The 10,974-nt window shown below is 50.6% G+C and overlaps 1 long non-coding RNA gene across 1 annotated transcript; it reads right to left on the bottom strand.

Annotated features, from left to right (window-relative positions):
• Positions 1–1,553: 1,553 nt before the first annotated feature.
• Positions 1,554–10,974, bottom strand: LOC149856095 (uncharacterized). The gene is made up of 3 exons (XR_016438386.1): positions 10,799–10,974; positions 4,013–4,145; positions 1,554–2,889 (listed from the first exon to the last, which is right to left on the bottom strand). It is a non-coding gene; the product is annotated as an uncharacterized LOC149856095 (long non-coding RNA).

The following is a 10,974-nucleotide window of genomic DNA, read 5'->3' as shown; positions in this document are numbered from 1 at the left end:
TCTCCTTGGGGGGGTTTTAAGACCCGGCTGGGATGATGTAGTTGGAGCTGGTTCTGCTTGGACTAGATGTGACCTCCTGGGCTCCCCTCCAACCCTAATTTTCTACGATTTTATGACGGTCCAGTACAGGAATGCTAAATGGCAGACGCTGTACCTGCAGTGGCTACAACCCCATGCACTGAACTTCTCTCGTGAGCTTCACTTCACTCATCGCAAGCAGATCAAAAGGTTGGGTGGGCAAAGCGGAGAGTTTGCAGCTGGTAAAGAGCGGCATGCCTCCACTGAGCTCAGCGGTGGACGCCAGCCCGGGAGATGCTCTGGATTCGGGCACAGTGGCGTCGTAGTTCAAATGTCTGCCCCCTCCACTGTGTGAATACACACTCAGGGCTTGAGGAGCTGGGGAAACCTCTGCTGGAGAGGGGGTCTGGAGGTCTGCCATGTCACAGATTGCCTCCCAGAGTTTAATCGCCCCAAATGGAGGAAGAGTCTGCCGCAGGGATCTCAGGACTTTGAAACCTCATAACAACAAGAGATGGGAAATCAGGAGCGACAGAAACAGCGCATCATGCACCGAACCAAGACCCCAGAGCTGCCCACCCTGCACAGAGACACGCGCCCCAGCTGCAACAGAGTCTAGCAATCCTGGACCAGCCTCGTCCACCATCTCCAGGCCCACAGAGAAGACAATCATCCCGACTGCGAGGGACTGCCGACGATGAACGCTACAACCCTTCCCTGGGGAGCTCCAGGAGCAGAGTGCAATGTCCGCTTACTCGGAGGATGCTCCCACTTGGCTGTGGGCACCTTTGCAATAAGTGTCTGCAAAGGTGATGGTGCGCTGCCCACGCCCTAAGGGGCAAAGGGGCCAAGAATCAGGCCCTGCAAATATGCACATAGCACACGGGCTCTTTCTAGCCTCTCTGCTGGCTGCCATAAGGGGAGCACCCAGGATTTCTCCATCTAGCCCTTTACCTTGGCGTGTCTCACTCTCCCCCCTGCAAACCAGCGTGGGCTTTCATGACAGCCCAGTAGCTGAAGAGCAGCGAGCTGGAAAGCAGCAGGGTCCCATGTGCCCGGCTGGGGAAATGCTTCACTTCAGCTGGCGTTCCCAAGCCCGGGTTTAAGTATTCCCCGCAACGTCACCGAGCCTCATGAATTCCTCCCGTGTTCGCGTGGCTCTTGCATCCATTTCTACCAGCCTCCCGGGGTAATTTATTATTAGTTAAGAATTAATAGACAGTTGGAAGTATAGTGTTACATTTTTCTCTTATCTGCTGGTGCTCAGAAGCGTTTCGTGCAGCAGATCAAGCATTAAATCTGTCATGTAAACACATTATTTTGTCATGTAATGCATTATGATTGCACGCTTCCAGGAAAATGAACAGCTCTTAATGGCTCGTGTTTGATGTGCACTGTCAACAAAACTCAGGAAGAATTTATAAAGGTGTTGTACTTTAATGAGCACCTGTTTAATAAGTGTCGGTGTATAACTCAAAGTGTAGCTCTTAGAAGAGGCATGCGGTACAATGAATTTCAATGTGAATGATAAAGCTTGATCTAAATCTCCAGGCTCTCTCACAGGAAAGATAATAAGATACAGGGAGTTGTTTATATGCAATAAATCAAGGCTGCCTCTCATTTTCGCCTGGAATTTTCCTCTCTCCTTCATCAGGATTTGTGAAGCTACAGACATCACCCTGGAAAGTGCCACATGGTATTATTAAAGCCGAAAATTCATCTCTTTGGCGGGGGGGTGGCAAGTCAACCGTGCTGGGGAAACGGATGAACAGCCGGAGCTGGGAATACGAACCGGTGAAGGCCAGCCCTGCTGAACAGGCGGCCACCGTCGGGCCTGGAAAATCGGCAGAGGGAGGGCATTAACCGGAGGGCCCGGAGAAGCACCGGAGAGCGGGTCGACATCTCAGCACGTTGCATTTTGTTTGCTTCCTATAGCAGAAGCAAGGGACCTGCGCTCTTTGCAGCAGTAGGGGTTTTCTGCACATCTGTAAAAATGCAGGCGCAGTCACGACTATTCCTCGAGTTGTCTTGAGAGCTAAGGGTCGCTTCTCCAATAGAGAGGACTCCATAAATAATACCCAGAAGTGGTTCAGCAATTGAGTCCTAGACAGGTCGGGATTTCCCGTCCAAAAGGGGGGAAAAAAAAGTGTTCAGGACTAGTACCCTCAGTGCTTTATCCTCCCCTCCCACACGAGAGGTGAAGAGCAGATCTGATTTTCAGGCACTGGTCTCTAGATAAGGGCATGTATGGTTTATCGGCTTAATTCACGTATCTTCTGATGATCTGTTATAGAGATGAAGCACTCGACAGCACTCTGCTCTATGAAAGCGTGCACTGCCGAGACCCTTGGTGCCTGGGGAGGGGAGGACGATTTTTATCATCCCATTCCTCCTTGTGCATTTCTCTCATGATCACCACTCAAACCTAATAAAACGGCTCCATTTATCACTGGCGTCGGAGGGTTTTTACTTCCTCTGAGCGCTGACGGATGAATGCCTACCCTAATGCAAAGCGGCGGAGAGCAGGGTTAGGCAGGAGATAGCGACGGCCGATTGCAGAAAGTGCATCCCGACTTCTTCCGTGGGGACATCGCTCATTTTGATGGGAAGAGACAACAGCGGAGTAGGAGGCGCTGCAGCCTTATTGCTTTGTGGCGTGCATCTCTCAAGTCTCCGGGGCTGCGGAGGAGGACTGGACCGCCTCAGTCTCGGGAGGGGAGGGGAGGGAGGACTCCAAGGGACCATCTGGTGCAATTCCCCATTCTCTGCAAGCCCCAGCCCCTTGTGCAGAAGCTGTCCCCCATCAACTGGTTTGTGATAGGAGCCGACCCCCAGGTGATGCACGTAGATGAGCTATGTAGCCATTTTGTCCTGTTTTGCAAAAAAATAAAAATAATTTTTTCATTTAAAAATAGCATTAACCCCAACACCCTGGCCAAAAAGCTCAGCGAGGGATTTCTTTTCAGGAGAGAAAGTCCTTACAGAAGGGATAGGCTCCATCTTAGCTGAAGCCAGCAGCTGGCACAGAAAACACATGAGGTTTGGGGGCGGATTTTGAGCCAGGAATTGGGAGCAAGCTGGCAGGTGTGCTCAGGTCAGGCAGAGACAGCTGCTAGGGATGTCTCTAGGAAATGGTGTTGGCAGCTCAGAGAAGCTGCCGGCCTCAAAGCCCAGCACACACAGAAGGGGCACTGGCCTCCTGGAAGCAGCCTCTTCCAGGAGAGACAGTAGCCAGAAGTCATCAGCAGTTTATAGGATCCCCGGCAGCATTTTTCAGCGCAACACAAGTACCCTGGGCAAATTCCAGCTCGTCTAATTAGATCTTCCCTAAGTTCTCCCTTGCTGCTTCATCTAGTTACAATATTCTTCATTTCCTGCCCAAATCTCCTGTACCTTCCTCGCAGGGATGTCGGGAGGTTTTGCTAATTGATGTTTATAAAGTGCTTTGAGAGCCTGCGATGAAAGGAACTAAAGAACAAAGCCGGGTCTATGTTTAAGAAGCAGCGGAGGGAATTTTAGCAGCGAAATCATGGGGAGAGGGGGGGGGAAAAAAAAACAAAACCCACAAGCAAATTAAACGAAAGATAGGAAAGGCCAAGCGTGCTGGAGGATGCTGCAGAGGAGTTGTGTAGGCTCACGACTCAGTGCATGATTGATGAGACTTTCTGGGATCCTCAGTATCTGAAGCCAGCTTTTTGAACATAGATAGAAAGAGAGAGGCAATAAGCAAGAAGCTGGATGGTGCAATTATTTTGTTACCAAAAGCAGAGCGAATAAAAAGCAAAAAAAGGCAGCTCTGAGATTTGTGCATTAGCTTCCAAGGATGACTGAGATTTACAAGATCTGGTGCAGCGAGATGGGAATTTGGGACCTCAGATGGAAGACAGCTTGAAACAAAGTTTTCATAACAAGGCAGACATGAAGGGGACTGTGGTGGATCATCGTCATGTCCCCCCCCCAGATAAGCTTAAAAACTTTGATGGGTTTCTCTCACCATAGGTGGCTCTAGGGTGATTTTCAAGTGCATCCGTCCACCTCTCGACATGCAACAGTCCTGGGGCCTTGATCCAAGACCAGGAAGGGCCACCACCAAAGGGGGGTGCAAGCAGCAGCAACAAATTGGGGGCCTGGAAGGGAAAGATTCATTGCTAAATGCTCGAGCGACAATGTGCTATCACCCACTGGCAAGGGAGAGAAAGTGCTGAACTGTCCAAGCCAAAGCCCCTCATCACAGGACCCCAAAGCACAGGAGCTCCTCAAAAATGCAGCTAGCTCACACTGCTTCTTGCATGCAGAGAGTCACAATACAACCCCGAGAGCAACCAGCACTGCTTCTGGACACCATCGGCTGACCCCTTAGCCATTACTCAGCCATGCACCCGCAAACCCCACTTCTGCAACGGGACCCCAGGCTTCACCCCCAGCGACCATGACCTCGGGCCCAGCCCGTCAAGCAGCACTTAAACGCAGACAGATGGCAACCACGGGCATGCAGCATCCTCTGTCACTTCAGGCTTTCTACACTGATGAGACAGGCATTAAAAACACTTCAGATGCAACAGGAGTTACGGCAGAAGGAAGGTTATAAACCGCTGCGCGTCACGTCCGCTGGAGATGGAATAAGTAACGGGCTTAAAAATCGGCAGCCAAGGAGAGCACGCCAGGCCTAGGAATTTAAAACCCTCTCGCTGGGAAGTGAGTTACGTACTGGAGTAGATTAGCAAGGCTGCAACATCCCCAATGCCGGAGTTCAAGAGCAGGACAGGCAAGCATGGTCTAGGTATACCCAGGCCAGCCTTGGGCAGGGATATGGTCCAGCTGCCCATTAACTGCAATCTGGTGGTCGGGGAAGGGCCTGGGAAGCCAGAAGTTACAGCGCCTCATTCCAGCATTGCCGTAACTCGTGAACCGACCTGGGTAAATCTCTCCCCCGTTCATAACCCTGCTTGCTGCAGTGGCTCAGTGCTTTGCAGGTGGGAAGAGAGACAGGGTCCATCTGCATTGCAGCCCTGGCGTGTCCGGGGAGGGAGGCCCCTGTTTGCACGTGCCCAACCCAGGAACAGCCCACGGCAGGTCTCACACCTGCTAGGGGCAGAAGAAAATAGCACCGTGCAGCCCGTGGGCGAACCTGGGTGGGAAACATGCTCCCATCAGCTCATGGGGACAGTGCTACAACCCAGCTTCTGTTACAGCCCAACCACCACCGGAAAGCTTTGTTCAGATGAGTGTGCAAGGGAAGAGCCTTGGTGAGCACGAGCTTTCCACTTGCAGGGCGGGTCCAGAGAGGATGGAGCTGGGGGTGGCACAAGGAGCAATGGGCTCAAGCTGCAGCAAGGGAAGTTGAGGTTGGATATGAGGAAAACAAACAAACAGTCTCCCTAGGAGGGTGGTGAAGCAGCGGAGCAGGCTACCTACAGAGGTGGTGGAGTCTCCATCCTGGCGGTTTTTAAGCCGCAGCCACACAAAGTCTTGTCCGGGATGATGCAGTTGGGGCTGGTCCTGCTTGGAGCAGGAGGCTGGACTAGATGCGACCTCCTGAGCTCCCTTCCACCCTCATTGCCTGCGATTTTATGACTGTCCGGTACGGGAATGCTAAATGGCAATGGCTACAACCCCGTGCACTGAGACTTAGCTTTCAAGCTTCACTTCACTCATTGCCAAGCAAAATCAAAAAGGTTGGGTGGGAGAAGTGGAGAGTTTGTCTGTATGTCTGGGTTCAGCATGCATGGGCAGGGCTTACAGAAGATCATCCGCCCCGATGCCCGGTGGATACAGTACTGATCTACTTTAAGTGCTGGTAAAGCTCCCCCACACCCCAAGAATTTGACCCCTGGCTGGGCATCGTGCTGTATTTGTGCACGGATCTGCCCAGTGCAACCTCACACACAGACTAGCAGCTCAGCCAGAGAGTTCAGGGGCCAGACACTTCCACAGAGCAAACCAAGGACCCGGCTCTGCTAACGAAGCCAACGGCAGGATCGCACCGGATCCCGACCAGCCCGCAGGGCGCAGGGACAGGAGCGAAGAGAGACCCGTTACAAGAGACCTCAGAGTACGAGTCCCAGTTCAGGGGCTGGAAGGGACACCCTCCCTTCACCTTGCAGGACTCGCTTTGCAGACTGCACTCCTGAGAACGTCTCCTCAAAGCCCTTTGGTTAGAATTCAAATCGACCTCGATGCGATTGCATCAATGATGACCAAGTTATTAATATTAAACGGTATTTAGTGCTCCTTAGCCACAAATGAATTGCAACAGCATGCGTTTTTTAACATGGGTCATTGTGGACATCTTTGGCATTCATGAGGCCGCGATTTGCATGTTGCCATCATTACCTCATCGTACCCTCCATTAGGCAGTGGGCAAAGGGCACAAGGCACCAGGGGGGATGCAAAAAACAGCATATATGGGTAGGTCAAATGAGATATTGATTCCTTTTGCATGTGAAGCAGTGTTAAGAGGGTAGATGATACTGGTGGTGTCTTCTCCCTGCCAGGGAATTTTACCCAATAAAGCATTTAATCCAAAGAGCGAGGCTTCAGGTGGTGTTGGTGGGCACAGTGGCTCTTAATGAAGCTCAATGTGATCCTTGCTGACTATAGTGATTACATTGACTATGTGATCCTTGCAGTCAACATAATCGTTATAGTCGATGTGATCCTTGCACAGTTTAGACTTCAGAGGGGCAGATCACCAGCTCTGCTGGCACGTCCCAGGTGCTCGTTTCCAACCATGGGCCAACTTGAGCTCTGCAGAGTCAAGACAACCCAAACACCATGCATAATTCACTAGCAGATAAAGGGGGAAAAACAGATTTCGTCTACGTTAAATCCTTGTTGTGCATATAGGAATGAATATGAACAGATTTAAAATTAAGCAGCTTAATACGCTGCTGGGCAAACGATCCAGAAGTCCAATAAATAATTCATCCTAGCAACATACATCACGGTGCTGTCAGATCTATGACGCAGATCATGTCAGGGGTCTTGTTTTGTCTGAGAGAGACAACTTAATTCAGCGCAAAGTGAATAATCCAAAATCCCATAAATGATTCATCACTGGATTAAGAGCTATAAGATTTCTTCATAGAAATTCTCTGCCTCGTGTTAAATATGCAAACGAGGATGCGGTGCGTATCAAGTATGGGGAGGGCTCGGCAAAGGGGACACCAGTTCTGCTGTTCTCGAAAGCAAGCCAGAAACCACAAAACCTGATTGCATGTGAACCTAGGCAAGGAGAGGGGCCGACTTTGCTGGGCAAGGAGAGTACACGGCCTCCTACGTATTACCACGGGGCCAATAAAATGATGTGCTGAAAGATAGCGAGCTTCTCTTCTGACTTCTCTCCTGTCTGGGTAGAAGTCCATCCTGGAAATTATAATTATTACACTAGTCTGAACAAAAGGCTCAGGCTGAAGAGGTTGCTCAGCGCACATCCGAGTGCACGCGTGGGCAGGGCCGGACAGCCTGGCCCGGGCCCTCGACCGCCCGGACAGCACCATGCAGCAGCCTGTCCATCTCGCCAGGACTACACGAGCCCCCTGTCCCGACAGTAAAGGACTATTTTCTTGTTGATCTCCGTGTGCTCCAAGCACCTGTTGCAGCCAGAAGAAGAGGTATCGTTCTTACGGCAATTTCCTCCATTCAAAAAAGTGTTGCCGTTAGCGGTCTGTGCATTTTATGGAAGCTGGAACTACCTGGAAACGCAAGGGTGAAAACCCAACTTTCTCTTCACCATTTTCCAGCAGGGAGAAAGTCCTACTAACCCCTATTTCAAGCTAAGCAAGTGCGCGTGCATACTTCCCTTTTATAGTTTCTTTTGAGAAACTCTGCCTCTCCCATGGAAGCCAGGCATTTTATCATGCTTTGATTTTTATTTATTTATTATTTTACCTACACCGGAAAATGTTGGATTTCCCTCTCTCAAAAGAGATGTCCATTTTTTTTAAAAATTAAAAAAATATATATAAAGATTTTGAAGAACGTTGCTAACACCCCTCACCCCTTCATCCCTCTCCATTTTCAACACAAATCCCTGCTGGGTTTCTGGGCCTCTCTCCCTGGAGGTCTCCTTTTTGGGGCTGAGTACTAAGGCTATTTTAGTTAGAATCATAGACAAGGAGGGTTGAAGGGACCGCAGGGGTCACATGTAGTGCAACCCCCTGCCCACAGCAGGACCAGCCCCAACTCCATCATCCCAGCCAAGGCTTTGTCTACCCGGGGCTTCAAAACCTCCACGGATGGAGACTGCACCACCGCTCTGGGTAACCTGCTCCAGTGCTTCACCATCCTCCTGGGGAGAAAGTTTTTTCTAATATCCAACCTCAACTTTCCTTGCTGCAACTTGAGCCCATTGCACGTGGTTCTGTCCCCAGTGGGGGCAGGTGACAGCCCACCTCCATCCTCTTTGCAACCCTTAAGGTAGTTAAAGGCTGCTATCAAACCCCTGCTGAGTTAGCAAGAACTCCTTGGTCCCTATGGAGGCCCCCCAACCTCTGTAACTCACTCCTCCCTTTTGGTCCAACACAGCCCAAGCCTGGTCCTTTTGACAGCAGGCTGCAACGCGAGGGGAGAGCACCACGGCCGGGGTCAGAGGTGCATGCTGCTTTCTGCGGTCAAGTTATTCCGAGCTGGAGAAGCAGGGCGAGAGATGCAAATCATTAACTGACTATTTTTAAACCCAGGCAAGGGCCTTCAGCACCAGAATTTGCTCTTCCTGGAGGTTGCAAAGCAAAAAGGAATAAGGGGGTAATAAATAATGCAATGCGTGACTAATGTTAGACTGTCACGGAGCACTTCAGGATGTGAGCGCACAGCCGAGATTTGCAGGCACAGGGATATTTTAGGGTTAGATGAATTGCAAATGAAGACCAGCACAGCCAGGAGGTTGGACTGACCCAGAGTCTGCTGAAGGCAAGGGAAGAGTCCCAGGGATCAGGCCAGGGAAACCCCTTCCTCCACCCTCACCCGAGACTCGGTCTGTGTTGGCTCTGGCTGCCGCTCCGCCGAGCATCCGCAGCTCGTGCGCACCATCTGCTGCCGCTGCGGTGAAAAAAAACTTCATTGTCGTCATGTCCCCCCATCACATGCTGTGCCAGTCTCACGCTGCGGTGGGATTTATTCCCATCTCGAGTTTCCCCCAGATACCGAACCACATCACTTCCTTCTGCTTGCCCTGCTTCAGATGCCAGTTATAATCCTTCTTTCATGTATATTTGACAGAAGAAGGAGCAATGGGCTCAAGTTGCAGCAAGGGAAGTTGAGGGCGGCTATTAGGAAAAACTCTTATTAGGAGGGCAGTAAAACACTGGAACAGGCTTCCCAGAGAGGTGGTGCAGTCTCCATCCTTGGAGGTTTTGAAGCCTTGCCTGGGATGATGGAGTTGGGGCTGGTCCTGCTTGGAGCAGGGGGTTGGACTAGATGTGACCTCCCTTCAACCCTCGTTATCTCCGAGTCTACGACTAGCCTTAACAAAATAATTAAAAACAAACCCCAACCAACTAAAGCCAAGAAGCAAATGGCTAGGATACACAGGGACTGTCAGAGCTGTTTCCTACGATGCGGGGTTAGCGAAATCTCATATTCATGAAATAATCTTTTCATTCATCCTTCCGGTTTCTCTGCAGAGGATGGGGGTGGGAAAAATCAGGACTCGTGGTAGAGGAGATCTCTTTTAGTAGACCAACTATATATTCCTATTTAAAAGGCTGCCTGCCCTCTTGGCATTTTTCTTTCCTGTTTTCTCATTATCCAATCCCATTCCCCCAAATATTAATATCTCAGCTTTTAATTACTTTTCTATCCCTCCTCTATGCTTAAAAAAAAAAAAAAAAAAAAAAAAAAAAAAAAAAAAATCAGGAGTAAGGCCATTATCTCCCTGCTTCAGGCCTTCTTTAGCCAATTAAAATGGGTCATTTCAATACAGACAATCGCCAACAAGTGCCAAGGTCCACGTAAAACCAGGACTTAGACCCAAGCTGAATCCACGGTTAATTAAGCACATTGCTTCATGCAGCCAAGCCGCCCTCCCTTTAGACTCCCCAGATATAATCCTGGTCACTAGTCTGAACAAATTAAAACCCACTTGGGCCCAGCTGCAGCCTCCCACTGCGATGCTTGTAACAGCAGCAATACATTTTTTCGACCGGGAGGATTTTTTTCTGCCCCTGACTTAGAGGGAGCGATCTCGTGGGATCCTCAGGCAAGCGCATGGTCACACTGCAGCCGAAAAGGACTGCATGTTAATGCAGAAAGGAAATGGCTATGCAAATGTAGAGCAGAAGTGCTGTTATTACCTCTCCTCTTCCTCCTCCAGGTAGCCGGCTGGAGAGGGAGCAAACAGCCAAGCCCTCCATCACTTTGAGGGGGAAAGGCAGCTCCTTTTGATAGGTGCCTTTGGCCTCCCCTTCACCCAGGGCCATGAAGCAGGCAGCTGGACGGAGCAGCCCCATCACCAGCCCTATGCGAAACAGCTCCCTGCCCCCCCCGTTTTCGGTAACACCGACCCTTTAAGCAGCCACGAGAGAACCGAGAGCGTGGAGCTGGGTACAGAGAAGACCAGGGGGAAGGGGTGCAAACTGAGAGCAATACCTACACAGGACTCTGCCCTCAAAGCCACAGGAATTCCTGTATCCCGAAAAGGGCCACGTTGCAAACAGATCAGCAGCATAATCCATTGGCAAACTCCTCTGAAGTCTGCCTTTCCCAAACAAACCCCCCCAGGGTAGCACAGTGCTAATAACAGACCCTTCCCCTTCCAACAGCCCTGCTTTAAGGCACTTACCTGGGTCTCTCCTGGCAGCCACACATCCTTTATCTTCTGTAATACCCACTCAAGGGCTCATTTGACATCCAGAAAGCAGTGACAGGGTTCCCAGAAGCTAAGGACTCATTTTCAGATGGGCTTCCCAGCAAGCTGCTGCTACTTTTGCCCGGGGTTTTCACTAGGCCCAAAAGCTG

Source organism: Crocodylus siamensis, chromosome 10 (assembly GCF_052110815.1).
Source record: "Crocodylus siamensis isolate JL-2025a chromosome 10, ASM5211081v1, whole genome shotgun sequence".
NCBI lineage: Eukaryota > Metazoa > Chordata > Crocodylia > Crocodylidae > Crocodylus > Crocodylus siamensis.
The sequence above is the reverse complement of the archived record's forward strand: the minus strand, read 5'-3'. Positions and strand labels throughout refer to the sequence as shown.